The following is a 27,968-nucleotide window of genomic DNA, read 5'->3' on the forward strand; positions in this document are numbered from 1 at the left end:
CAGGGCAACTGACACGAGAAGGTTGCTGACAACAGCTGCTGACTCCACAGCATCGCCCGCCAGAGGTCACAGAATCTTGCACGTGATAACCCAACCTGGAACCCTTGCTGTGCACCCCCAACTACAGTACCCAGAATTCTTGGCCTTACAGCCCACACCCAGGACTACAGTACCCAGAAGACTGCCTGCCCCAATCATAGAACTACACTACCCAGAATCCTTGGTGTGACCCCCCCCCACAGACTACATTATCCAGATTATGGATACCCCACCATGGGCCCAAGCCTTAGCACATCCCCTACCCTGGTACCCATAATCCTCCCTGTGACTCTCTCCCAGAAACTCTGTGTGCCTCAACCACTGAACTACAGTACCCAGAAATGTCAGCGTGTCACCACCACCCATCGTGGTTCATCATGGTAACCTCCCTAGGACACCTCTTTGCCCATGACTGTGGTACCAGGAAGGCGCCCGGAAGGATCAAAGTACTTGCTGTAGTCAGTGGTTTGCAAAGGAATAGATTTAATGCAGGGCACACATAATTTATAGGATTATTTTATAATATTCACCCCAAAAGTCAAATGCAGAAGAGTGCAAGAGATCTGTCCGTGTGCTGGAAACCTAAAGAATCCAGCCAAGTCTTGGAGCCCGAAAAGTCCAGCCAAAGGCCTAGAGCCCACAGAAATGTCCTCCATGAGTCTGCATCAAGGATCTGCACTGGGAAGCCCCAAAGGCCAGTGATGGATTTTAGAAAGTCTGTGCTGCAAGGTAAAGGATCTGTGCCAGAAGGCTAAGGGATTCACACTGGAGCCAGAAAGCGACATTCAAGGTGAAGACCAGAGCTCCCCTGAAGAGAACAGCAGCCATCCCTAGTGACAGCGAGGACCACAACTGCTTCTCCAACAAAAACAGCCAAGTTTCTATCAGGAAAACCATCCGAAGCAAGCTTCTCTAGGAAAATAAACATCATGCATCTTCCCCTCCTATTCTCCTTTTGTACCATTGGCAACACTTCTCAGGTGGGTCTTCCATGCCCAGAACCACACTGACTCAGTTCAGCTGGACATTCTGCTTAAATTGACCATTAGTCAATCCACCACAGTAACCAAACGCCTCTGGATGCACACGCCTGTACTGCAGTAGCTCTAAGTATCGCTGTGACACACACACCCCTTCCAGGATACCAGACAATTCCACATCTGGGACTGCAGTACCCAGAACCACCCCTCCCCCAACAACAACATCAACAACAACAAGACCCAGAATTCTCTGGGTGCTCTGCAAGAACTAGGTACTCAGAATGATTCCCAAGGACTCTGCTATCCAGAATCCTCAGTGTAACCCATACAAGTACTGCAATACCCAGAAGCCTCAGCGTGTCCGTCCTGAAGAAATATGATACCTAAAACCTTCCACAGCCCACAGGATTTCAGAACACAAAATCTTCAGTGTACCTCCTTAAGGAAAAAGGTACCCTGGATCTTCGGCAGGTTTCTTCATGAACTAATGTATCCAGATTCCTTACTGAGACACGCCCCAGGACTATGGTACGCAAAATCCTTGGTGTGTTTTCAGCCCCCCCAAAATGGAATACAATATTCTGAATCCTCAGCGTGCCCCTATGGGATTATAATATCCAGAATTTTTGGCATGACCCGTCCCCAGGACTACATTACCCAGAATCCTTGGTGTGGTCCATGACTACAGTAAACAGGATCCTCAGCCAGTCCCTGCAGATTCATTGCCCAGGGTCTAATGATGGCCCTCCGCTAGTGTTTAGAATACACCTAGCCCTCAGTGAGATACGCTAGGGAGTCTAAGATTCCTTGGTCCAGTGGGGCGGTCCTTTTCTAGGCCTTAGTTTCTATATTTTTAGGAGTGTTATGGATACATTGAGAACATTTGCCATTTCTGTGCTGCAGATAAAAAGTTTCTCCGGTGTCTTTGGATTTTGTTTTTGTTTTTGTTTGTTGCTTGGTGCTGGGGATGGAACTCAGAACCTTGCGCTTGCCAGACAGGCGCGGCGCCACTGAGCTATAGCCTGGCCTTTCCCCAATATCTTTGCACTTTGGTCTTACTATTTTGCTATGCAAAACTTAATTTTCAGCCTGATGTGGTGCCTGTAATCTCAGCACTTCGGAGACTAAGGCAGTAGATTCACCACAAGTTAGAATTCTACCTGGGCTACATAAATGAGTTCAAAGTCAGCCTGATCTACATAGCAAGACCCTGTCTCAAAAAAAAAATCAGTTTCGTGTATTTTATAATTCTGTATTTTAGGTCACAGGAAAACATTTCCCTTAATTCTTTTTTCTACAGATTTTGTGACATTATTTTTCATTTCTAGATCTCTCAGTTTTTGATTTTTGTCTGGTTATATATAATGGCAGTACAAGTCCAGTTTTAACTTTTTCCTAGTGTCTATCATTATCCCAAAGCACAGTCATTACCTTCTGATTTGTGGGGGTTTTGTGGGGTTTTTTGCAGTACTGGGGATTGAACTCAGGACCTTGTGCTTGTGAGGCAGGTGCGGTGCCACTGAGCTAAATCCCTAGCCCAGATTTGTGATTTTATTAATGACCTAAATACAGTGCAATAAAGTATTCATAGACCGTTTGCATTCATTTATATTTGGACATAGTCTCGATATCCAATTCAGGATGTCCTTGAACTCACTATGTACCCTAGGCTGGCCTTGAAATCACAGAGATCCTCCTGCCTCAGTCTCTCAAGTGCTGAGATTATAGGCATGTGCCACCATGCCCAACTCTAGGAAATTTTAAACATTAGTTTAACTATTGGTTCACCAACACCACCATAATCTTTTCATTATGGAGGGTCATAATATATTTTAGGGCTAGCTGGACTATATTGACTTTATTATTATTATTTTTTGGTACTGGGGATTGAACTTGAGACCTTGCGCTTGTGAGGCAGGTGCCAGAACCACTGAGCTAAATCCCCAGCCTGGACTATATTGACTTTAAATTTCAGGATTTTACTGGCTACATTTACTATTTGATTTTTCTTTATAAGCTACTATGGTTTCAACATCCGCATCACAATTCATATTGAAATTTAATTTCCTTTATGAAATATTAAATACTTGGTAGTGGGAGAGTCTTTAAAGGTGGTTAAATCATAAATGGAGTAATTAAGCTATACATTAATGGCTTACTGAGTCATCTGTAAAGTGGAACTCTTAGAAAAGCCAGTTTGGCCCAATGTTTGTATGCACCTCTGCTTCAGGAATCTGCAGAGTAGCCCCACGAGGAAGATGGTGGTTCCCTCACCAAGTGGGAGTCCTTGACCTTGGGCCTCCAGAACCTCAGGCTGAACAAACCTTTATTCATTACAAATTATCCAGTCTGAGGCACACAATTATAGTAACAGAAAATAGCTTAACTCATTGAGCATATAAACTTCTCTACCTCCAGAAAATAATTAAATCTATTGACTGTTGTTGGAATCACATTAAAATCATAATTTTATAGCATGACAGTTTAAATAACCCTATTCTTTCATATGTAAGAACATTTAATATCATGTGATAGTTTGTATATGTTAGGAGTGAAGAAGAAAGTATCCTCACAAGGATTTTAAATGCCAGCTCTACATAAATTATGGAAATGCAGTCACACAATGTGGAATCCCTGGGGGCAATTCTCAAGAATGTGATCACCTGGATGTTCCCAGTTACTTGGAATTGTACATACACAACATGGAGTTAGTAAGTGGGGTTTTTTAAATTGTGCCTTGACTAGAACATCACCTGCAGAGACACCCCAGACATAAATAAATGTTTAATGAATGTTTTATACCTTACTCTATATGACACAGTTGCTAACTGAAATCACAGTAAGAAAAATTTGTAAGTAAATCAAGTTAAGATTTTCCATCCCAATCTCACACTGAATTCTATATTAAAGATTTACCCAAAACAGCTGAGGACAGAGCAAACAGCTGGCCATATGTACAGTAGACAGGAATGGAAACACTGACATTGCTAGAACTGGATAGTGCTGTGATGCACTAAGGTCTTGGGCAGCTTGCAGCCATGCATGGATTGTGTCTTCTCTGCTCCTGGTCCTGCAGCTCTTAGCAGGGTCAATGCTCACACTGCCTCCCCTGGGAAGCCCTCCCTCCTCACCCAATGTACTTTGTACCCCATCTCTGTGCTGTCCTCTATCCCAATAACATGGTCTACTTTATTCAAAATACCTAATGTCAAAGGGTCTTTTTGAGTGGAGGGGGACTTTGATCTCTTTTTTCTCCTACAGAATAATAAGGCCCATGAAGTCAGGAAAGGACATGAAGTTTGAAAGAAAGCACTTCAGTATGAACATATTTCCTTCTTATCCCTACCACCAGCTGCACTTCCCTCAGTATGTCCAGGCCCCTTCTAGACAGAGGATGCTAAGGGAACCCAGAGATGCACCTTAGGACCAATGCAGCCTGGTGTAGAATGTATTCCAGCACTGCAAGCCCCCTGATGATAATATTTCCAGGCTGAGCTCTGAGAGACTGGTACTGGCCATCAGCTCTCGATGACTAGAGGAGATACTGTTGCCACTCATGTGCCTCCTGAGAATTTTTCTAAGAATTCTTGTGTTAGGACCACTGGCCAGACCATCCAGGGATGTCCACAGAGTGGAAATGAGTGTCTGAGGCCCCTCCAACCAGATTCTCTTATCTCCCTGAGGAATGAAGGATGAGTGCTGGGATTACAGACATGCACCACCACACTGGTATGAGCCAATTTTTTGTACTACATTAACAGGGAGACAAGAATGTGTGTCTATTCTAACCCAGTTTGACTTGTCCTTACAAAAGAGACACCAGTGGAGAACATCTGAAAGGCCATGTGAGGCTGGGAGTCAGCTGTCTGCAAGTCAGAGACAGAAGGCTCAGGAGAAATTTTACAGGCAGCTTTTGCTTGGATTTTACCCCTCAGACCTTTAAGAAAATAAATTTTTAAAGCCAAATCTGTAATGTTTTTGTCAAAATTAGCAAAAGAATACACTATACTTTGTTGGACTGTTTTATTGTTTCCTTTAAATCCTTAATTTACCACAATATACTTGGAATAGTATTTAACTGATAAAATATAAGAAAATTTCAATGTAATTTTTTCAATTATTAACCCTAACTATAACCCTACTTCTATTCAAATCAAACTCAAGTCCTAACCCAAACCATAGGGCTAGCTGGACTACATAACTCAAATTCTCAAATTTACTCACCCTAACCCCTAATCCTCACTCTCAAACTTACTTTAAACCTCAAACCCTAATCCTCTTCACAAAAGTAAATATATCAATCATATTGGCTTCATAAAACTAAATTTTCTACTGTGTGACTAACCCTATTTTGATATAAAAAAGACAAGCCACTTACTGGATAACTTCTCTACAAAATACATATCTGAGAACACATTTGTATTCAAAATACACAAATCATTCTTAGTGTCTATCAAAACCAACCAAAAATGTGTACCAGACCAAAGAAAATATAATGATGGGGATAGTTCAGGGTATAATTCAATAGTGTTCCTGTACACTAATCATGAACCCCCCTTGGACAGAAATCAAGAAATAATACCATTCATGATAGCTTTAAAAAAAAACATAAACCTGGAAATTGGGCAAAAAATGAAGTAAAAATCCCCTACAACAACTATGGCAGTTTAGAAAAAAAGAGAGATTGAAGAAGAAACTATAAACTGGAAAGACATACCCTGTTTCTGGATAGGCAGAAACAATATTGTCAAAATGATGGCACTTCACAAATGATCATGTTTAATTCTAATCAATATACCATGAGTATTATTCTCAGAACTATATATCACACTCCTTTAATTTAAAAGGAATTTGTAGAGTCTAGAGACACTAAAACACCCCTGAGCAAGAAAAGCAAAGCAGGAGGCATTACAATCCCAGATTTAAAGTTATATGACAAAAGTACAGTGATGAAAACATCAAAACAGATACGTTGATCAACACAATAGAATTCAGAATGAAGAAATGCTTTCAGGCACTTTCACCCACTGGATTTTGGACAAAAGGGGCCCAAACAATACCCTGGAGGAAAGACAGCCTCTTCAACAAATTATGCTGGGAAAACTGGTGGTCCCAATGCAGAAGATTAAATGCAGACCCATAGCTCACACATGTATTAAAATCAATTTAAATACAAACATGCTTAAGATCTCAGCCATTAAGGAAATGCAAATGACAACCACAGTGAGATTCCCTTAGTACAGCACCTATCATCCATATAATTTAAGGTAACAAGTGCTGACCCTTATACATAGTACAGTTTGTGTTCGAAAATAGTTTGCCATATCCTCAAAAAGTTGAGTATACATTTGCTATTCTGCTTTATGTTTCCATTCCTAGGTAGCTATCCAGAAGAACTGAAGACATGCATTCAAACAAAAATGGATGTTATTTTTTTAGAACTCAAGGATGATTTATTTTCTCCTTTCCAAAAACATTTTACTGTAACTAAATATTCGCGCCCCCCCCCCCATTCCTCCTCTACTTTCTGCCTTCCCCACCTCCTAAATTGTCACAATTTATTTATCTGGGATTGTATTTGTTCAGCCAATCTAGTTCCCCTTCTTGAAATATCTCAGTCATTTCAAGCCATGTCAGAGATTTTTGGCTCTGTCACTTCATTGTCCACTTCTGTTTTCTGCATATCTTCTTAAAGCATGACTTTACTGTCGGAAGGTTACTTTCTTTTTTTTCCATATCAAGTGAACTGCCATTAAGGCAAAGGAGGCCAACCACGTCAATGGTCCTGTCACTGTGTAGGCAACTCCTAAGAAAAAGCCACCACCTCCACACCATGTCAGGGTGGAAAGAACAGATTTTTCTCCGTGGAACCTGGTTATTGGAAAATTATAGGATATGTTGAAACTGTAATTACCAGCAGGCAAGCCTTCAGTAAAATAGTGAATTTGATAGAGTCTACAGTACAGTTTTTTGAATGTTGGAAAGTCAGCTGTCCGCATCCAGACAATGAAGTCATCATTGAGGAAGCCATTGTTTTCTGCATTGTTTTTATCCGGATCATAGATTGGTTTAGGCCAGTACAGGGGCTTTGTGCTTCCTGCAAATTAGCTATAAAGATTATTGAAACTTGGATTCTAAAACTTAACATACTTATCTGTCCAGCATTTAAGTCCCTTCTTTAGCATTGGGACTCTGATACGCATATGTGAATTAAGTTTGTATGAAAGAATTATGGTATCATTGAACATGCTGTTGACAATAGCACCACAAGGAACAATGGGAGTACTGTGGTGAGATACTTTGAATGGAGCACAATCCTCAATATCCCTCACATCCTCACCCACCAGTTGGTTATTACTTCTGGATCGAATATATCGATAGATATTCTGATAGAAGCCATACAATTTGTAGTACATATAAACATTACCCTCCATTTTCTGTGGAAGGTAAAAGGGTATAGAGCAGGTATATTCTTTGTGAAAGTTAAAGGCATTTTCCCGCAAATGAGCACAATTTTTGCATATTTTTTGTGTAATTAATCTCTATTTTCTTGGTGCGCTTTGCAGACAATATAAGGATGACACCCACGCAAAGGCAGAATACTCCTGCACCAAAAAAAAAAAAAAAAAAGATAGGACTACCGTAGCTGAGAAATGTAGCTGGTGGGCAGGCAAATTTTGCTGCTTCATGGCAGTGTTGTCTGGCATTCTGGACAGATGATGCTCAGGTATTCTTGTCATTTTAGTTAGTTTTACAGGACAAGTCCAAATCTGCAGAGTAAATGTCCTAGTTGAAGTCTGAAGGCCAACAGGCTGGTGTAGACTCCAGATGTGTTCTTTAGATTTTTCAAGGTCGTGGCAATGGTGAACTGTCCCAAAGTGAGTTCCAGAAAAAGAAAACTGTTTCGAAAAAGAAAAGGGATTTTTCTCCCAGGCAGGGCAGGTGGTGAAAGTGAAGTGAGCCTAAGGGTTGCATTATCCTATAAAAACTCCATTGATTTTCTGGCAGAGCATTAACCTAACCTAATTGTAAATGTAAACCTAACAATACAGTGAAGCCCTAAGAACTATTGTATTCACTCCTCTCCTCCCTCAGATTTTTTTGGCTTATAGGTAGTTTGTGGGTTTCCTCTTCATACAGCTGGGCTGCTGGTTTACAAGCAAGAAGATTGGCTTCTTCTCCAGTATGCAACCAAAATGTGGAACTGAGTCATGGGGTCAGAGCCCCTCCTCCTCCTCCCATGAAGCAACTCAGCAGGATGGTGTGCAGTGAAGCACATTCTCACACTGTGGCATGTGCCAAGCATAACACAAACTCCAACACTAACACTTACTTACAAACCTTATGTTAACATGAAACTAACCCTAACCTTACCTTAACCCATAAAGACTAAACCCAAGCCCAAACCCTAAACTCTAATCCAACACCCAACACCAATGCTACACCCTGCCACTCACCATAACCTGACCCTGGTTGCTGACTGTGGGGTGCCCTCTCCCCACCAGGCTGCTGTCCATCCTGGCCTCTCTCCATACATCTGGACCCTTCCTTACTTGTACCCCATAGTCCTGCTGCTCAGGTCTCAGTGAGGCCTAGGGAAAGCTTAGCAGGAAGGTGGGGCTTGAAGTTAATGATGCTGGAGGGTGCTCATGCGCAAACCTGCCCAGGACTGAATCCTGGATAAGGGCCGAGGCCATAAAAAGAGGCTTCTCATGTGCTGAGGAGAGACAAGATCCAGCACTTTGTGTTAATCCCACTAGGCAGCAGTCTGCAGAACATAAAGCACCATGGACTACAGGTCCCTAACCTCAGCAAGTACTTAGAGCCCCCTTGGACCTCCAAGTAGGGCTGCCTCCCTCTGCACTCTTGGCCTTCTGGCAACAGGGAGGTCAGCACTACCCTTCTTTGTGCACAGAACTCTGTTTCTTTTCCACCAAAATTGGGTCTTGGGCAGAGATGTCCAGCAGGGGATCTTTGGCTCCTGCCAGCTCTTCTCTCTGCACCAAATCAGTGAAAGGGACTTGAAAACTTAAGACTGCACCTTTTCCCAAATTTTTATAAACAAATAGTGAGACTTTGTATATAACTTCACTAGATCGCCATATAAACTTTTTGTTTCCCTGAAATTTATTTTTATAAATAAATGCTAACCACTGAATTTTTGTTTTCATTTTTGTTCAAACTATTAACTGTTTTGAAGGCAAAATCTTAAAATATAATATGCTTCACAAACTATAATAAAATTTTTATTGAAAATATTAGATTTGTGTGTGTGTGTGGTACTGGGGAATAAGCCCAAGGTCTTGCACTGAGCTACATCTCCACCCCATCCTCCCTAAATTGCCCAGCCAGGCCTTGAACTTGTAATCCTCCTGCCTCAGCCTCCTGAGTAGCTGGGATTACAGGCACCACCATACCCAGCATTAGTAGATTACTTACAGATGGAGAATATAAACACTAAACATCTCCCATTTCTAATCACACTGAAATAAAATTTCAGTGTCTATCCCATGGTTAATATTAAAAAGAAAAAACTCTTAGATAAGTGAAACTTAGCAGTTTATTTGAGCAAATAAAATAAAGGATTCCCCTACCTGGCAGCTCTCAGGTCCAGAGAAGATTCAAAGAGCCAGGGCATGCAGTGAGAAGAGCAGCAACTGTGAGCTGAACTTAGGCACAAACACAGCTTCATTGATTACAAAGTCAGCTTAATTCATGACTCTGCACTTGACAAGCCCAGTTGCTGTAACTAGCTGAGCTTTGGCTATTTGTCAAAAGACTATAGTCATTGTCTGGGTTTCAATGCCTATTCTTTGAATTAAAATATTTGGTGAAGTTTAAGAGGGGCTGGGTTGTGAATGGAGCAAGATGTCCTGTCTCTTAGCTGGGCTGGGAGTGTACCTCAGTGTCAGAGCACCTACTCCAAATACCTGAAGTGACCTGCTCAGGCCTCAAAAACACATAGGAATGGGGAAATGAATAACCATAACTGTGACAAATAGCAGGAAACCAGACATAGTAATAAAGTAAAAACCGAGTATAACTGCAATGCCCACAATGCTGACAACAGGATTTGTAGGGTCAGAAATAACACAAAGTAATGTATGTTTTAAAGTTGATAAAAATATAATTAATTAAGAGAGAAGAAAACATGGAGAAGTAAAAGAATATATTAAAAGGGAAAAGGGAAAAAACAGAAGAAAATAAAAAGTGAAGCCCCTCAAAGTGACCAAGAGAGAATAAAAGAATATAAGTATTAGAAGGAAGAAAAAAAGAGAACAAGAGCAAGAAAAAATAAAAATGAATAACAAGAAAAATAATTTATCTGGACATGGTGGCATACATCTGTAATTCTAGCACTTGGGAGGCTGAGGCAGGATGATTGCCATGAATGCAAGGCCAGCCTGGGCTACATGGTGAGTTCAAGTGCAGCCTGGACTACATGGTGAGACCTATTTTCAAAAAATAATTTAAAACACACACACACACACACAGACATAGACATAGATATATCAACCAATCAGAAAATTTTACAAAGTCCTAATAAGAAACAAAAGGACTGTCTCTTGCTGAGGTGGTTGAATACAGACAAGAGTGGGCGTCCACTCCCTGTCCCAACCTGCACTTCCCCCCGTGCCTTCCTGGGCTTTGTGCCCCTCAGAGAAGAGCAGCACTGGGAGTCATCACCCCTTTCCCCTCTCATATTGCAGGTCAGGCTGCCAGCTGGAGTTGTTTGGAACCGGAGCTCCTTGAAGAGAATCAGCTTTCCTGCTCACCAGCACAAGGCAGCATGGAACAGGAGTTTACTCTGAAAGATTCATTCAACACACTTCCAGACCAGGGCTGATGCTGAGCTCTGCTGCTCATCTGGGTCTGTGGTGCCCTTTGAGAAGCCCATGCAGAGGGCAGGGGATCAACTTCCCCAGGAGAGGATGTGCAGCTGGTCCCACACAACCCACTCCCCATAATTCTGATTCCTGAGGCAAGTCCCTACATGCAGTCATGTGTGGCTGATGTTTCCAAACCCACTTTATTTGGCTGCTTGGGCCACCAGTCTTAGAGGGAACATGAGATCCACTCGCTTCCATATCTCTGACCTGAATCCCACTGCATATGTTCTTCAGTGGGGCTGTTTCATGGCATCATGTTTGTGCCCTAAGAACACAGAATAAGAATTCTTATTCTCTGGGGTTTTTCCCACAAAATGCAGTACATTATGTCCTACTTCACATATTATATTTCTACACTTTAACAAAACATTTTATACTATTTTATGGTTCAAAATATTAACATTTCTTTGATATCGAGATCAATGAGAAATGGTGGGCCTCAGGAGGGAGAGAGTTGCAACTGCATCTTTCACAAAGATGGAAGGGCCCCTTTTGGGAGATGGGAAGCTATGTTATATTTCAAAACCTGAGATAAAAATTGATATTCAAGCAAAGAACTATGTCTCAACTGATACTGAATATGGCTTCTGTGTACTGATTTTCCCCATGAGGAAACATAATTACACACCTCTTCTGGCTGTTACTCTGACCCTAAGAGACAGCAATAAATACAGTATCTCTTATGAATTCATCAGAAGGTAGTTTTTCAAATTTGAAATAGTCTTACTGATATATTTGGTAATTTTGCTTTCTTTTTCTTGCATTCTGTCCCTGGATAACCTGTCAGAACATGCAGAATACAATTTACCTGTGATATTTGTGTCTGTGCTCAGATGAGATCAAAGCGGTCCCTCTGTGTGGGCCTGGAGGTCTTACAGTGTGGGGCTATAGCTTCCCACAGGCTGGGATCTGAGGGAATCAAAGCCAGCAGGCCCTATCCAGCAGCTGGTAGAGCCAATCACACGGAGGGTGAGCAGCAGGGGCGGGGCAGGTCAAGTGAGTGGCAGCTGGGGGCCAGGACCCCCAAAAGTCCGAGGCCTGGCCACTGCAGACAGAGCCTGTGGGGCCGTCTGTGTCTCAGATGAGTCCCTGGTGGTTCAGGCAGATGCAAGGTCTGCAGGGTCGGATGTGCCTGCCGGACTTCAGTTGGCGCCATCTCCAGGCCCAGGTGGCTGGACTTCTGCGAGGGCTGCGATGACTCCGGTCCTTCCTGAGCCTCTGCATGCGTCCTCTGCAGCCCAGTGTGTGAGGAGATGCTCTGCATGTTCCCGGCCTGGCATCCCCACCCCAAGGCTCCACGGGGCATGGGGCTCCTCTGGTACTCAAGCGCACAGTCCTGCAGCTCCCGTGGAGGCAATTCAGAAAGGGTTCAACTCAAGAAGGGCAGGTTCCAAGGCATAGCTCACCTCGTTACATACATTAGCCAGTAAGGAGGTGTGGGTGGCCTCCCGACTCTCCTGATTTCTGCCCCTGCTTGGTATTAGACACACTCACTACTGAGGTTTTCACCTGGGTGTCCTCTGACCATTGGTACAACACCTGGGCCTTTTGAGTTTCCTTCTTTTCTAGTCGTTGCAGTAAAATTCTGACCCACCAACAGGTACCTCTCACAGTTCTTAAAACCTAAATTATTTCAAACGCTGTTTCAATTCATAGACTCTGGGCAGGTCCCACGGCCTTCATGGCTGAAGGGTTCACAGAGTGAGAAATGAGGGTGAGAGATTAAGAAAGGCAGACAAGGTGCTGGGGATTTAGCTCAGTGTTTCCGCTGCCTACCTCACAAGTGGAAGGTCCCAAGTTCGATCCCTGGTACCAAAAAAAAAAAACAAACGAAGACAGACAGATATAATAAGGTATAGGCAGGGCCAGGTGGGGCTCTAACCCCTGTTGGGAGGAAAAGACCAAGCAAATGGCCACACGTTTGTCTATAGAGGCAGAGATAGGGGCAGTGCAGGGGGAGGTAAAAAGGGCTGGTCTACAACCGAGGCTAAGGTCTGCAGGACATCATGTCTGACATTTCTCTGGGGAATGGGCAGGAAGATTGGCCTCTTCTCTGCCTGGCCTTGCTCCACCATGCCCTTTTGTCACCTGTTCTCCTCCCATGGGGCCCTGCCTCATGGGAGGAAGTGAACAAGATGCGTGTTCCTCATTCCATGCAGGGCCCTGACTCATCCACAGAAGGAAGCAAGTTAGGCCTGGCCATAATGCTCTATAGAGCAGTGCCCCCAGCAGGCAGGCTGTTTTTCATTTGGTGGCTCCAATACCTGCATTTGGTCTCTATTCCTGCAACTATGTCCTTATGACATTCCACACCCCTTAAGAAAATACTTGGGAAAATTGTTTATTTGTTTGTTTGTTTGTTTGTTTGTTTTTTCCTTCCACCATGGTGGAATAATTTGGTGGGAAAGAGTAAGAAAGCTTTTTAGAAGAATTGGTCTAATCCAACATTTCTTCTAATGATTTTTTGAAGCATGAAGTATTCATTCTTCCTGGACATCCTTTGCTTGGGAAAAGCATCAGCAGCTTCAAAACCTGATCACAGTTTAGATGCACAATGGCCCCAGTGGAAGGCAACATACAGGCAGCTATATGGCATGGCTGATAATATCTGAAATGTTCACAGACACATCAGAGAGAATGGTGGTTGCTGTTGAGTGTTCATAATCAAAGAGTAGTTTCAAGAAGCCAGGTCTCACCAGGCAGTAAACTTAATGGCCTGCACTGTAAGTACAATGTAGACAAATTCCCTGTCATGTCTTGCCATGGGGAACAGCTCTTATGAGGGAAAAAGCCAGCCCTGGCTTCACATTGGCCATGGTTTCTCTTCCATCAGGATCTCCAAATCCACTTAGTAAGCATGGATTGGGTTTTAAGTAGAAATAAAGACCATTAGATATATATGCCTCTAAAGACAGGGAGGATGGAGGTGAGCAGTCTGGGAGAAGAATGTGGAAATGACTGAATTGCACAATAGGAAATACAATCAGTGGAAATACGCTTCACCATGACCATGAATACCTTTGGAGACATGGTGAGTGTGGTGTGCTTAATTCTGTTCTTCCGCACCTCACATCTTCAATATTACACTCACCTTTCCTTGAGATGAAGAATTCAGGATGATGACAAAACCATGAGCACAAAAGTGAAATTATGTTTCAGTAACAGCTCCTTGCTAAGCACCCTTCACCTGTGGGCTGGAGAGAGGATGTGTGACTCCTATGAAGAGTCAGGTATGAGATCAGATTCAGACCTTTGATCTCCCACTAGAAAGTCAAGAATCGCTGCTATTGCTGTGGTAAAGTGTGCTGTTACATGCAGCTGACTATTCTTTAAAGAACATTCATATATATGAGCTGTTATACAAAATGTCTTGATATTTGTTTTGTGGATGACAGATTTTTGTTACATTTTCAGGATTCACAAGTCCAGTATGCTGAGTAAAGTGGAGGCATAGACCCATCAATATGGAGATAGACTCTATCAATATGGAGAAGGGGTAATTGAATCTCCTTGTGTTACTGTCATTCCAGCTCTGACTTTAGAAAGGGAAACAATTTCATTGATTACAGGAACATTTCTCATATTAGATGATAGATTCTACATATGCAAATTGTCAACATTTTTATTATAAATTACCAGCTTTCTTCTCATTAGATGGTTAACATACAGCTGCTCCATGGTACATGGAGAATATATGTAAAATTCTTCACATCATGTATATTTCTTTGTAATAAAAGACTCTATGAAGAGACATTGGCTAATTTTTAAATTTCAAAACAAATCAAGAACAAACAGCATCTTAGCTTCACCATTATGATGGCATTATTATTTTAGAACCATTGAAATTTTTATTTATAAAAATATATTTAAATTTTTTAGTATAAAATAACCTTTTAGCAGTCACCTTAATCTAATTATAAAATATTAAATGACATAAAGAAAATTTAAATCTAAATATGTTATCTTTCTAGACAAGAATATTTTAAGATATTTAAATATTAACAATTGTCCAGTTTTTCATTTTTAGAGTGACACTATTTGGACTGTATATTATTTAGATACATATAACCATCATAACACAGTTATATAACAATCCTATAACCCTAAACCTGAAAAAAATCCATTATCATGAATCACTTTAGTCTGGAGGTCATCAGTATCATGTCTTTTTAAAGTTCTGCATCTTCAAAGACCTGCACACTTAGGAAACACAAATGCATTTAATATATGAGGTTAGCAATAAATAAAATATTTTCAGACCATTTAGAAGTTTAGGAAACAGCCTTACTGAATACAAATAGATGTATTGGCCCCCAGTGCCGAGGAGCAGAGCTGCCCCCAGCACAGAGGAGGTGAACCTATCAGGCAGCTATACCACTGCCCCCAGTGCTGAGGGGCAGAGCCATGTGGGTGCCAACAGCACACATCCCTCCTAACCCCTCCCCATTGAAATGAGAAGACATGTACACAAGTCTCAAACCCAGACTTCCAGATCACCTAAAGCAACCCCAAAGGGAAACGAGATGGAACAATCTGATACTCAACCACCTGGAATCCCTGAACTGGCGATGAAGGACAATCTGGAAAAAATGAAATCAGAAATAATTTCTCAGATAACAGCAGAGATTTTGTCCATAGTGCAAGACATGATTAATAACTCTAGAGAGGACACAGATTAAAAAAAAATAGAGGAGTTGAGGAACATGATGGAATCCCAATATAGGAAACAAATGGAATACAAAAAACAGATGCAAACTGACTTCCAAGACATGAAAAACTCCATTGAAAGTTTACACAGCAGAGCAAGCCAATGCGAGGACAGAATTTCAGATATAGAAGATAAGATTGCAATTAGTGACCAGGAAAAGAAAAGTTTCTTTAAAATAGTAAGGGACCATGAGAAATCAATCCAGCAGCTGCTAGATGATGCAAAGAAGAATAACATAAGGCTGATCAGAGACAATGAAGAAACAGGAGAGAGTGCAGGTGACATAAAAAAAAATGTTCACAGAAGTGATGGCATAAAACTTCCGAAGCAGGGGGAAAGAACTTGACATATAGATAAGTGAGGCATATAGGACTCCAAATAGCCTTGATCAAAAAAAAAAAATCTGCACATAGGCATATAATAGTTAAGATTCCAGAAACCCAACAGAAGAACAAAATTCTATAAGCAGTTAGAGAAAAGAAACAAATCACATACAAAGGAAAGCCCATCAAAATCACAGCAGACTTCTCAACACAAATCCTCAAGGCAAGAAGAGCTTGGAGTGATGTATTTCAAGCCCTAAAGGAAAACAGCCTCCAACCCAGATTGATGTACCTGCAAAACTATCTTTCAAAATTGATGGAGAAATAAGATACTTTCATGACAAAGAGCACCTTAGGAACTTCATGAATACCAAACCAGTACTCCAGAAAATTTTAGACAATATCCTACGAAAAGACAATGAGAATCACAACCCCAGGAAGCCCAGCAGAATGAATCCACTGGGCAAGACAAGAAACTAAATGCAAAGAGGGACAATGCAACAAAGAGGAAAAAGTCATGACAATGATAAGTCAATACATATCAGCTATAACCATCAATGTTAATGTTTTCTATTCACCAGTCAAAAGAAATAGACTGGCAGAATGGGTCAAGAAGCAAGACCCAACAATATGCTACATACAAGAAACACACTTAATTCAAAAAGAAACTCATAGACTGAAAGTTAAAGGGTGGAAAACAATACTCCATGTGACAGGAACCCCAAAAAAAGCATGAGTAGCTATCCTCTGCAGATCAAGTGGATTTCAAACCAACACTGACTAAGAGAGACAAAGAAGGACACTACATCCTTGTAAAGGGAATGATCCAAGAGGAAGAGATGACAATCATAAACATATATGCACCAAACACTAGTGCACCTAACTATATAAAACAAATACTAACTGACATGAAAAATCAAATAAACACTAACACAATAGTAGTGGGGGACCTCAATACCCCACTGTCACAAATTCTTAGATGAACTAGACAAAAAATAAACAACAAAACACTAGAACTCAATCAAATTCTTGAACAAATGAACTTAACAGATGTTTACAGAGTGTTCCACCCCACAAAATAAGAATACACATTCTTTTCAGCTGCACACGGGTTGTTCTCCAAAATAGACCACATACTCGCTCATAGAACATGTTTAAGTAAGTGCGAAGGAATTGAATTAACCCCATGTATATTATTAGACCACACTGGGAAGAAATTGGAGATCAATAGCAAAAGAAACCACAAGAATTTCACAAACACATGGAAATTGAACAACACACTTCAGAATAACCACTGGGTCACAGAGGAAATTAAAAAAGAACTGAGACAGTCCCTTTAATTAAACGACAATGACAATACAACATATCAGAATCTATGGGACACAACGAAAGCAGTCTTATGAGGGAAATTCATAGCAGTGAATATTCATATGAGGAAAACAGATTAACCTGATCCTAAACCTCAAGCCTCTAGAAAAAGAAGACCAGGACAAACCCAAAGCTCATACAAGGGAGGAAATTATAAAGATCAGAGCAGAAATCAATGCAATGGAGACTAAGAGAATGATACAAAAAAATCAATGAAGCCAAGAGTTGGTTCTTCGAAAGAATAAACAAAATTAACAAGCCCTTAGCCAAACTTATCAGAAAAAGGAAAGAAAAGGCTCAAATCTATGCAATTAGGAATGAAAAGGATGAAATTACAATGGACCCAGCAGAAATACAGAGGACCATAAATACCTACTTCGAGAACCTATACACCAATAAGATGGAAAACACAGAAGAAATGGACAGATGCCTAGATACCTATGAATTACCAAAGTTGAACATAGAAGACATAAAAATTCTAAACAACCCAATATCAATCAATGAAATTGAAACCATAATTAAAAACTTACCAACTAACAAAAGCCCGGGTCCTCATGGCTTCACAGCTGAATTCTACAAGACATATAGAGAGAAACTACTGCCATTACTGTTTAAACTCTTCAATTAAATTGAAAGGGAAGCAATACTCCCAAATTCATTCCTGGAAGCAAGCATCACCTTGATCCCCAAAGCAGAAAAAGACCCAGCTGAAAAAGAGAACTATAGGCCAATCTCACTAACGAACATAGATGCAAAAATCCTTAACAAGATACTGGCAAATAGAATGCAGAAGATCATCAAGAAGATCATACACCGTGACCATGTGGGATTCATCCCAGGGATACAGGGATGGTTCAACATAAACAAATCAATAAATGTAATACATTATATCAATAGACAAAAACCATATGATCATCTTAATAGACGCAGAAAAAGCATTTGACAAAAATCCAACATGCATTTATGATAAAAACCCTACAAAAAATTTGGAATAGACTGTCTCTGCCTCAATGTGATAAAAGCCATCTATGAAAAACCAACAGCCAATATCATACTAAATGGTCAAAAACTGAAATCCTTCACACTAAAATCAGGAACAAGACAAGGATATCCACTATCACCACTCCTGTCCAATATAGTTTTGGAAACATTAACCACAGCAATTAGACAAAAGAAAGTAATAAAAGGAATAAAGATAGGAAATGAAAAAGTCAAATTGTCATTATTTGCAGATGAGATGATACTCTGTATAGAAGACCCCAAGAACTCCTCCAAAGTCTTCTAGACTTAATAACCAAATTCAGTCAAGTAGCTGGATACAAAGTCACACACAAATATCAATAGCTTTCCTCTACACGAACAACAGACTCACTGAGAGAAATAGGGCAAACAATACCTTTCACAATAGCATCCAAAAAACTGAAATACCTAGAAATCATCCTAATGAAAGAAATCAAAGACCTCTTCTCTGAAAACTACAGCACTCTGAAAAGAGATTGAAGAGGATATCAGAAAATGGAAAGACATCCCTTGGTCTTGGGTAGGAAGAACCAACATAGTGAAAATGGCCACACTTACAAAACTGCTATATAGAATCAATGCAATTCCAATTGAAATCCCAGCAGCATACTTCTCAGACCTTGAAAAAACAATTGAAAAATTCATTTGGAACAAGAAGAGACCTAGAATAGCAAAAGCAATCCTAGGCAACAGAGATATGTCAGGGGGTATCACAACCTCCAACTTGAAACTATACTACAAAGCTACTGTGATAAAAACAGCATGGTGCTGGCAAAGAAACAGACCTGAGGACCAGTGGGACAGATTAGAAGATGCAGAAACAACTCCAGCCACACTCAGCCACCTCATCTTTGACAAAGGAGCCAAACACCCTCACTGGAGGAAAGATAGCCTCTTTAATAAATGGTGCTGGAAAAATTGGGTTTCAACTTGCCAAAGATTAAAACTAGACCTGTATCTTTCACCATGCACTAAACTAAAATCAAAATGGATTAAAGATCTAAATATTAAAACAGAAACGCTGAACTGGCTGGAACAGAGGTTAGGTAGAACTCTTGAAGACACTGGGGTAGGAAAAGATTTTATGAACAAAACCTCAGTTGACCGTGAACTAGCACAAACAATCAACAAGTGGGATCTCTTCTCACTAAAAAGCTTCTGCACAGCAAGAGAAACTACCAACAGTGTGAAGAGACAACTCACAATGTGGGAAAAAAAATTTTCACCTGCTCTTTCTCAGACAAAGGTTTACTATCTCGAATTGATAAAGAACTTAAAAAGACCAGACCTCCCAAATTTAAAGACCCAATCCAAAAATGGGCATCTGAAATGAACAGACATTTCTCAGACAAAGAAGTGGAAAGAGCAAATAAACATATGAAAAAATGTTCAACATCACTGATCATTTGAGAGATGCGAATGAAAACAATGCTGAGATTCCACCTCAATCCAGAAAGAATGGCTGCTATCATGAAATCAACCAATAACAAATGCTGGTGGGGGTTTGGGGAAAGAGGAACCCTGATCCACTGCTGGTGGGAGTGTAGACTGTGTAACCACTGTGGAAATCAGTATGGAGATACCTCAAAGAACTAGGACTGGAAGTCCCATTTGCCACAGCTAATCCCCTGGTGGGTATTTTCCCCAAAGAATTAAAAGAAGCATACCTCAGTGATATATGTCCACCATGTTTATAGCAGCACAGTTTGTAGTAGCTAAAGCTTGGAAGTAGCCCAAATGCCCATCAACTGGAGACTGGATAAAGAAAGTGTGGTTTTTTAAATAAAATGGAGTACTACTCAGCCATAAAAAATGAGAAATTAGAGACATATATAGCTAAATGGATGCACATTGAGGCCATACTCTTAAGTGAAATAAATAGGGCACACATGTCCCATTTACAACTAAATAGTTTGTCTAGTATGAGAAACTGAAAGTGTAGATAAGGACTAAAAGGTATAATAGATAATGTGAAATAGGAAGAAAAAGGGCAAAGGGGAAGGGGAAGTGGGAGGGGTAGGGGAAAGGAAAGAAGGGAATGGAATTAATATGAGAAAAGGAAAAAATGGAAACAAAGTCTTTGTAGATAGGGAGGGATGGAGGGGTTGAAGGGAGGGCCAGGGACTGGGGAAAAAATAAGAACCAAGAGAGATTATGTAAAGGTGCAAATTTCCAATGATGAATATCGTTATATTATATACCTAAAATCCACCAATAAATTTATTTAAAAATAAATAAATAAATAGATGTATTAGCTATATAATTTAACCATTTAGGGTTAGGGTTAAACCTATTTAGGGTTAGGGTTCTATATACCTATTTCACTTAACCATTATTTTAGATGTCTCATGAGAACCAAAGCATAACCATAGTTAACATTTCTGAGCTATGTATTTTTATTTCAACAAAGGAAAAACTCTTAAGTTACTGTACACACACAACAGTAGACATTGTATTTATAAAACAAAAAATTGATACACAGAAACATATACATCAAACCAATGCTATAAAACTTTAAAGCTTTTATTTGTAAGTCCTATATAAACCTCAAGCTTATCCTGTAATGTTTTGAGTTTGAAAAACAAGATAACAGGTTTTCCACAGAAATCTCCAAATAAAATAACTTTATAAGGGGAAAAATGGAAATAAAAACAAATGTTTGAGCTCAAAAATTTTTTTTAAATGAAGAGCCTGTAGGTTATTTAACCAACCATTAAAACAGATGAATAGGCAGACCAACAAACCAAAAAGAAGTACATAAATCAACTATATTAAATGTAACTGCACTTTTATATATATTGGCCATGTTCAATTAAAATAAGCCTCTTTATAGCTGTAGGTTTATAACTATAAATAGACTAGTCAGTTAGAATCCTCCCCCGAAGGGTTAGCAATTATTTCTTTTTTTAAATAAGCCACAACAGCATTTCTTTTAATAGTTTAATCTACTCTGAGTACCTTTTCTTTTAATACCACATCTACAAATTTAGATAAGATCTTTATTTCCCTTCTATTTTTTGCCTTACTATAAAACCAAGTTTGAGCCTTTGTCTTTTTATTTTGTAATTTTTTTTTTTTTCTTTTTTTGGTACCAGGGATCAAACTTGGGTCCTTGCGCTTGCGCAGCAGGCGGCGAAACCACTGAGCTAAATCCCCGGCCCCACTATTTTGATTTCTTTATCTTGGTCAGAAGGAGCAGGAGAATCTCCTTTCTAATGTCTTATTTTACCACTCTTAGCACCTGCAGTCATTCTGAGATAAATAGGTGGATTTCAAACTGCTTCCAGAAGTAATCTAATCTTTCTCTCTCTCTCTCTTCTTTCTTTACATGTTCAGAGTGTACATCTACACCAACAAAGAGTGTTCTGTTCGTTTTTTTTTCTATTCAGATTCCATAGACAGTGAATTGGATCAGGAAGCAGATGGGAATAATGGAGCTGGATGCCCCTATATTAATAACTGCCTCATCCTCATGCCTGGTGTAATGATATTAAAATCCAGAAACACACTAATAGTTTTGGCCAAGACAGTAGAAATAGCCACAGTAAACACAACTCCAAATGTAGTCTGCCTGAAAATGCAGGTTAGATAGTGAACAGTCCTGTTATTTATTCTAATTATTCTGGCATTATTATAAAAGCATCTTTCTGTTTTCACAAAGCAATACAAGACCTACCTATCTCAATCATACCTCCATAAGTGATGCCTGGGATAGTCATTAATGAGTAATCATTATTAAGAAACCAACATAATTTACTAATTTCCAGAACATATATGATCAATAGTACTTAATGTCATAGAAAGCTGCACCACCCTAGAAAAGATTGTAGTTTCCAAAAAAAAAAAAAAATTAGAGTTTTACTACATTTGCATTCAATCGTAGATCAAACTGAAAAATACTAATATTCTTTAATTATTGAGCATTTCCATCCATGAACATACTTACTGAGCCACTTCGTACAATTTTATGTTCACAAATGTTTTTCGATAGTTTAATGATGTTATTTTCAAAACCATTACAGGATTTATTGCTAGATATTTAATAGTTTTAAGATGGAGTAAATGTCAATTTTTAAATTTTGATCTATAAATGGTTTATGAATGAACTATAGAAATACACTTTTACATTAATCTTGTATTTCATCCCCACTAAATTCAAAATTAACTTATTATTTCTATGGGTTTATATGTAAATACTCATAGTATTGGGAATTATTATCAGTTATATTACTTCCTGTCCAATATAATTTGCTATTTTGTGTGTTTTCTTGACTCTATTGAACTAGCCAGAATATCCAGTGTAATGTTTGGTCAAAATGGTGACATAGGAAATTCTTGTCTCACTCTTGCTTTCAAAATTGAACCACAAAATGTTAGAATTGCTTTAGGATTCTAAAAGGACAACTGATGGGATTTATACAGCTTCCCTTACTCCTAACAATTGTTTTTATTGTTGTTTACTTGTAGGGCCAGGGATTTAGCTCAGTGGTTCTGCTGCCTGCCTCGCAAGCGGAAGGTCCTAAGTTCGATCCTCGGTACTGAAAAATAAAAAAGAAACTATTGTTGTTTACTTGTAATCCTAAACAGGTGTTCAATTTTATTATATTTTTCATTTATTGATATCATATCTTTTCTCCAAGAAACTAGTATGGTCAATTATATTTCATAAACTTAATTTTGTCAGGGTATACCCTCCTGAAAATATACACCTCAACTTGAAACAGAATATAATACTAGTTCAATAAGGAACGTACCCTGTAAACTTTGTTTTATACAATGTCATTGCCAGATATAGGTAACAGAAGTTAGCTATTCTCTTAATATAAATTGTTTTCCCACTTTTCCTTTTTTTCTGAAAGAGTTTGAGTATTGGCATGTTCCAGATTAATTATAAACTTCATCACTAATATTCTTAATTCACATAAAAATTGTGGGAAAGCATTAAAATATGAACTCGAATTTCTTTCTTTTTTTTTTTTTAACAAAGATAGGGTCATTTATTCATGTTATATTACTGGATTTCACAGGCAAAAATACAGTTGTCTGTTCTGAACATCAAGGTCAGATATTGCCCCCACACACAGAAAATACACATATTTGTATATTCAAGAAATAAAAATACATAGAACAACAGGTCTCGAGGACATGAAAGTTGTTTCCTGGTTGTATGGGGCACCCCACACCCAGGGCAGTGGTCAGCGGAGACTCTGGTCAGGCTAAAAGCCAGTATAGCATTTCCTTTACTCTCCTGTGCCAACTTTGATCTTTCCCAAAGGTCACTTCACATGGAGTCACCAGCAACAGGGTGGACACAGAGAAAAGCACAGCATGCGACAATTCCATAGTAGTAACTGCTAGGAGAAGGAAATGCTCCCTGAACTCTCAGCCTTGGAATTTCCAGTGAGGAAACCAGATCCACAGCATTTCTTGGGCTGGGAAAATGTCCTTGGGCTTGGGGATATCCCCTGACAGCACTGGAAAGTCAGCAAGTAGGGGGTACAGGTGAAGCAGAATTTCCCTTGGTTCTGAGAATGAACCACATACTCATATCAATGAAAACACAACAGGAAAGAAAGAAACAAGAAAATGCAGAATTTTAAGAGTGAAGGAAATAATTAAAAAGTCACCATTCAGGGCATTTGTTTCCTTTCTTTTAAGGCACTTTGGAAAAGTCAGGATCTAGGAACAGAAAGGCTTCTGCATTTCTCAAATCTCTCTGTCAGTGCAATGTGTTGTGTTTTTTTTGTACCAGGGATCGAACTTGGGTCCTTGCGTTTGCAAGGCAGGTGGCGGAACCACTGAGCTAAATCCCCGGCCCAGTGCAATGTGTTTTAATAACATCACTATTAAGGCGTGGGGAACTGATGAAGGAATACTCTGCATAGGCCTGGCTGCTTCTGCAGAGGGAGATAATGTCTAACCAATACTAAGACTTTTGGAAAAAAAAAAAAAAAAAAAAAAAAGAACCAGGTCAATATTCAAGATGCTCAAAATGATTAAAAGGCACAGGTAGAATTTGGGTCCAGGTATCAGCTCAGCCTCCACACTCAGGGCTGGTGCCCAAGAGGGCAGTAGCTTGGGTCCTGCCTGCCAGAGCAAAAGCCTCAAGCCTAGGATTAGGCAGCTGAACCTTAGGACCTAAGCCCAGGATGGATCTTGGAGAGGCATTTTGTGGTAGGAGTGCCTCCTGCCATCTCACCCCAGGCTGCTACCCATCCCAGATGAGGAGAGGTGGGTTTGTGAAGGATCCCCTGTGGCTGGGCTTCACAGGTGTGGGAGCACCTGCTAAAACCCTGAGCGGGGATGAGAGGCTGTAGGCACCAGAGTTCTCAGGAGGAGCTGGGGGTGTGGGTACAGCTGAACTTTCTAGATCACTAATTAAAAGGCACAGTCATGCTGGAGAATGAATAGTCTGTTTGACCCTGAGTGCCACAGGCAAATTTTAGGGAACAGGCAAGAGACAAAGGAACTAAACGGGAGAGGAAGAAAGAAGAAAGGCAGGGCAGGAAGGAAGGAGAATTGGTAATGCAGGGTAAGCCAAGGAGTGTGGCCACAGAGGCTCTGGGAAGGCAGTCTCAGCCTGAACAGAGGTTCCCTCCAGCTGGGGAGGAGCTAGGGGGTGGTAAACAAGCCGACTGCTGTTATTTACAAGCCCAGAGCCTACCTAAGGCCTTATGGGGTCAGTTACAGGAGGCTGAGGCCCTCGGCTCTGCCCACCTGGGGATGGTTGGAGAGGTGGAGAGTTCTGCCCAGGAGGCTGAGCCTGGCTCTCAGGTCTCTGCCCCAGAGGTCTGGCAGGATAATGCTGACCAGAAGGCCTTACCCACATCAAAAGATCCAAAGGTGATTTTGCTCTTCATAAAACCTGGCCTGCCAGCTAAATCAAGAGGCCCATTTTTTTTTTTGGTACTGGGGATTGAACTCAGGACCTTGCGCTTGCTTGCTCGGCAGGCGCTGGAAACACTGAGCTAAATCCCCAGTCCCCTGAGAGGCCTATTTGTGGCCATTACAGGACACGTTTTTTTTCCTCCTAAAAAATGTTCAATCCTCTCCCACATTTAAAACTCCACAATAAAAAATACATAGGAAATTCAAGTTTACATAACATGCCCAGAAAAATAAATTGTCACAACTTAACACTAAACAGCTATGCAAATTTGGATCAACACAAAATCAAGCTAGACCATAATTAGAACTTGATTTGTTTTTAAAAATACTACAAGCTGCTTCTTTAAAAAAAAAATCTTTACATTCAGAAAACAGACAACTTGAAGATAGGCACTGTAAGTGAGATTAAATACCCAGGGCCTTTGCTCTGATGGCTAAAGTTGCCTTGAGATTCATACATAAGCAGGACAAAGGTTCAAGGCTCAAGTTTTAAAATTCTTTTGCTATGAAAAGTCTCACATAACACACAGTGATTGCATACCACTGAAAGAGGGTGAGGGAGGGGACGTAATATGAAACTTGTTGAGATTTTGTGTTTTTCTGTTAAAACTTTACAACCAAAAGATATCATACCAACCAATTTCAGCAGCAGACTCCAATTTTTCATGAAGTAATAAAAACATCACAATTTAAAGCAAAATTCTTACCCATTTCACAATTTAGGAGTTTCATCAGTGGGACTGAGTCCCACAGTCACCAATTTTGAGCTGTGCACAGTTCTGAGGCTTTGGGTGACACTGTGAACGTGTCAAGAAGCCCCAAAGACTGACAGCTTCTACACTGATAAACACTTTGTACTGCTAAGAAGTCACATGCCAAGCCAAGTTGGAGACAAAATATTCCACTCCTCCTGGTCATCTGGAAAGGTGTCCAAATGATGAGGGAGGGGACCTATTATTCAGATTGTACAAATGAGAGGAACCAGCCCAAAAGACTGACAAAGACACACAGCAGAGGTCTCTGGCCATTTTCAGTCTCTTATTTGCACCTAAACACTAGCTTGGTGACCCGACATCCACTGTGATTTTGTTATATAATTGGTATCTCTCTATGTCCATCACCTGGTAGGTGAGTGAGTTCAAACCATCAGAGTGCATTGTCTCCTTTGTGTGTGAATATGGGAAAACCTCTGAGGATTGGGTTCATTCTTCTTGTCTCTTGAATAGCGGATAATGTGACACCTCCCAACCACAGCATTTGGGTGAGATACAGACATGACTTTAAAAACTAATCTGTTAAAAAACGTCATCATCTTCTCCGCCCCAGCCCCAATAATTATTAGGAAATCCATTGATGGCAAGAAACTGTTGTTTACTTAGAGCAGAGACACCTCCAAAATACTGAACATGAGGTAGGCTAAATCCAAACTTGTCCATTGCGACAGAAATACGTCGTGGCTGTGAAAAACACCTGTAGGCATTACGATCTTCCATCGGGATGAGGTCCACATCACTGAACACAAAGCAGTTGTAGTCACAGTCCTTTAAGGCTTCTTGAAAGCCTGTATCGAGAAGCTCAGCACGATCGAACATACTATCTCCAGCCCAGAAGCGGGGGCTCCTCAGGACAAGCGGGCAGCGACAGTGTTTTGTTCGGGGACACTGGGACCAAAGTTAAGTTGCTCGAGGGGCCGGTGTCCGAATCTGCATCAGGACTGGAGTCGCGACCCGGGCGAGGCTGAGTGGAGGGGCCCGAAGGGGGCTCCCCGGTGGGCTGCCCGCTGGCGGCAGCGCTAGAGCCGCCCTGCACTGGAGTGGGGACTCCGACCAGCCGGGGCAGGCGGCTCAGGTCGCGGCCGGGCCTGGGGCGGGGCGGGGCGGGGCGGGGCGGGGCACGGGGCGGGGGCGGGGGAGGGGCGGGGCGGCGCGGCCCGAACTCAAATTTCTTAGTAAACCTTGTACTGTACAGAGTTTTTCCTTAGGACTAGTTTGCTTACTTTTCTTTTGATTTTTTAAATTTTAAGTCAACTTTCAAGTCAATTGAAATACTACTATATTTCATATAATAAATTTTCTGTATATCTCTACAAATGATCTACATTGTAGTCATATTATGTTGCTTTGCAACCCTTTTTCCTTCTTCTTGTTAGAATATATTAAGGGTTGTTAATATATTTTTAACCAGAGTCAACTTAGTTATTTCTCTATGTATTTCTTATAATTTCTTAAAAATCCTTATCATATCATTTCCTATCTTCTATTTTTGCATACAAATTTGGTTTTCATTTTTTACCTTATGATGAATATTTCATAGGGAAAATATCAGCCTTCATTTAAATATACAGAAGAGCTTGTAAGTAGATATAATATAAAATGTACATTTGTGTCTCAACTTCAACTCTTAGGATTTGATAGGTAATATTTTCAGTTACATATTTTTCACTTGTATTTAAATCTATGCTATAAACTACAGATTGTTGAGAACTGTATTTCAAAAACCAGAAACATGAAGTAATTGACATTGCTGGGTGCATATATGTAACACTTAAATAAAAGTACCATATCACCAAACCTTAATAACAAGTATCCAAATTAAGTACATAGTATACCTTATAATCACTCTTGACATATTTCACAGCAAATTGAAATCATACTTAGTATGTTGTGATCAAAACACACATTAGCCTGGTGCCACCGACTGCCTTGGAAGTGCAAGGTCTAGAGTTTGATCCCTGGTACCAAAACAACAACAA

The 27,968-nt window shown here is 40.3% G+C and overlaps 1 pseudogene across 1 annotated transcript in view; it reads right to left on the bottom strand.

Annotated features, from left to right (window-relative positions):
- Positions 1–26,886, bottom strand: part of LOC110347689 (beta-1,4-galactosyltransferase 1 pseudogene) — a 54,762-nt pseudogene extending 27,876 nt beyond the window's left edge. Inside the window, exon 1 of the transcript XR_015449950.1 lies at positions 1–26,886. The product of XR_015449950.1 is annotated as a beta-1,4-galactosyltransferase 1 pseudogene (transcript).
- Between the last annotated feature and the right edge of the window lie 1,082 nt (positions 26,887–27,968).

Source organism: Heterocephalus glaber, unplaced genomic scaffold (genome assembly GCF_053883595.1).
Source record: "Heterocephalus glaber isolate CG9 unplaced genomic scaffold, H.glaber_assembly_v1.0 deba00000122, whole genome shotgun sequence".
NCBI lineage: Eukaryota > Metazoa > Chordata > Mammalia > Rodentia > Bathyergidae > Heterocephalus > Heterocephalus glaber.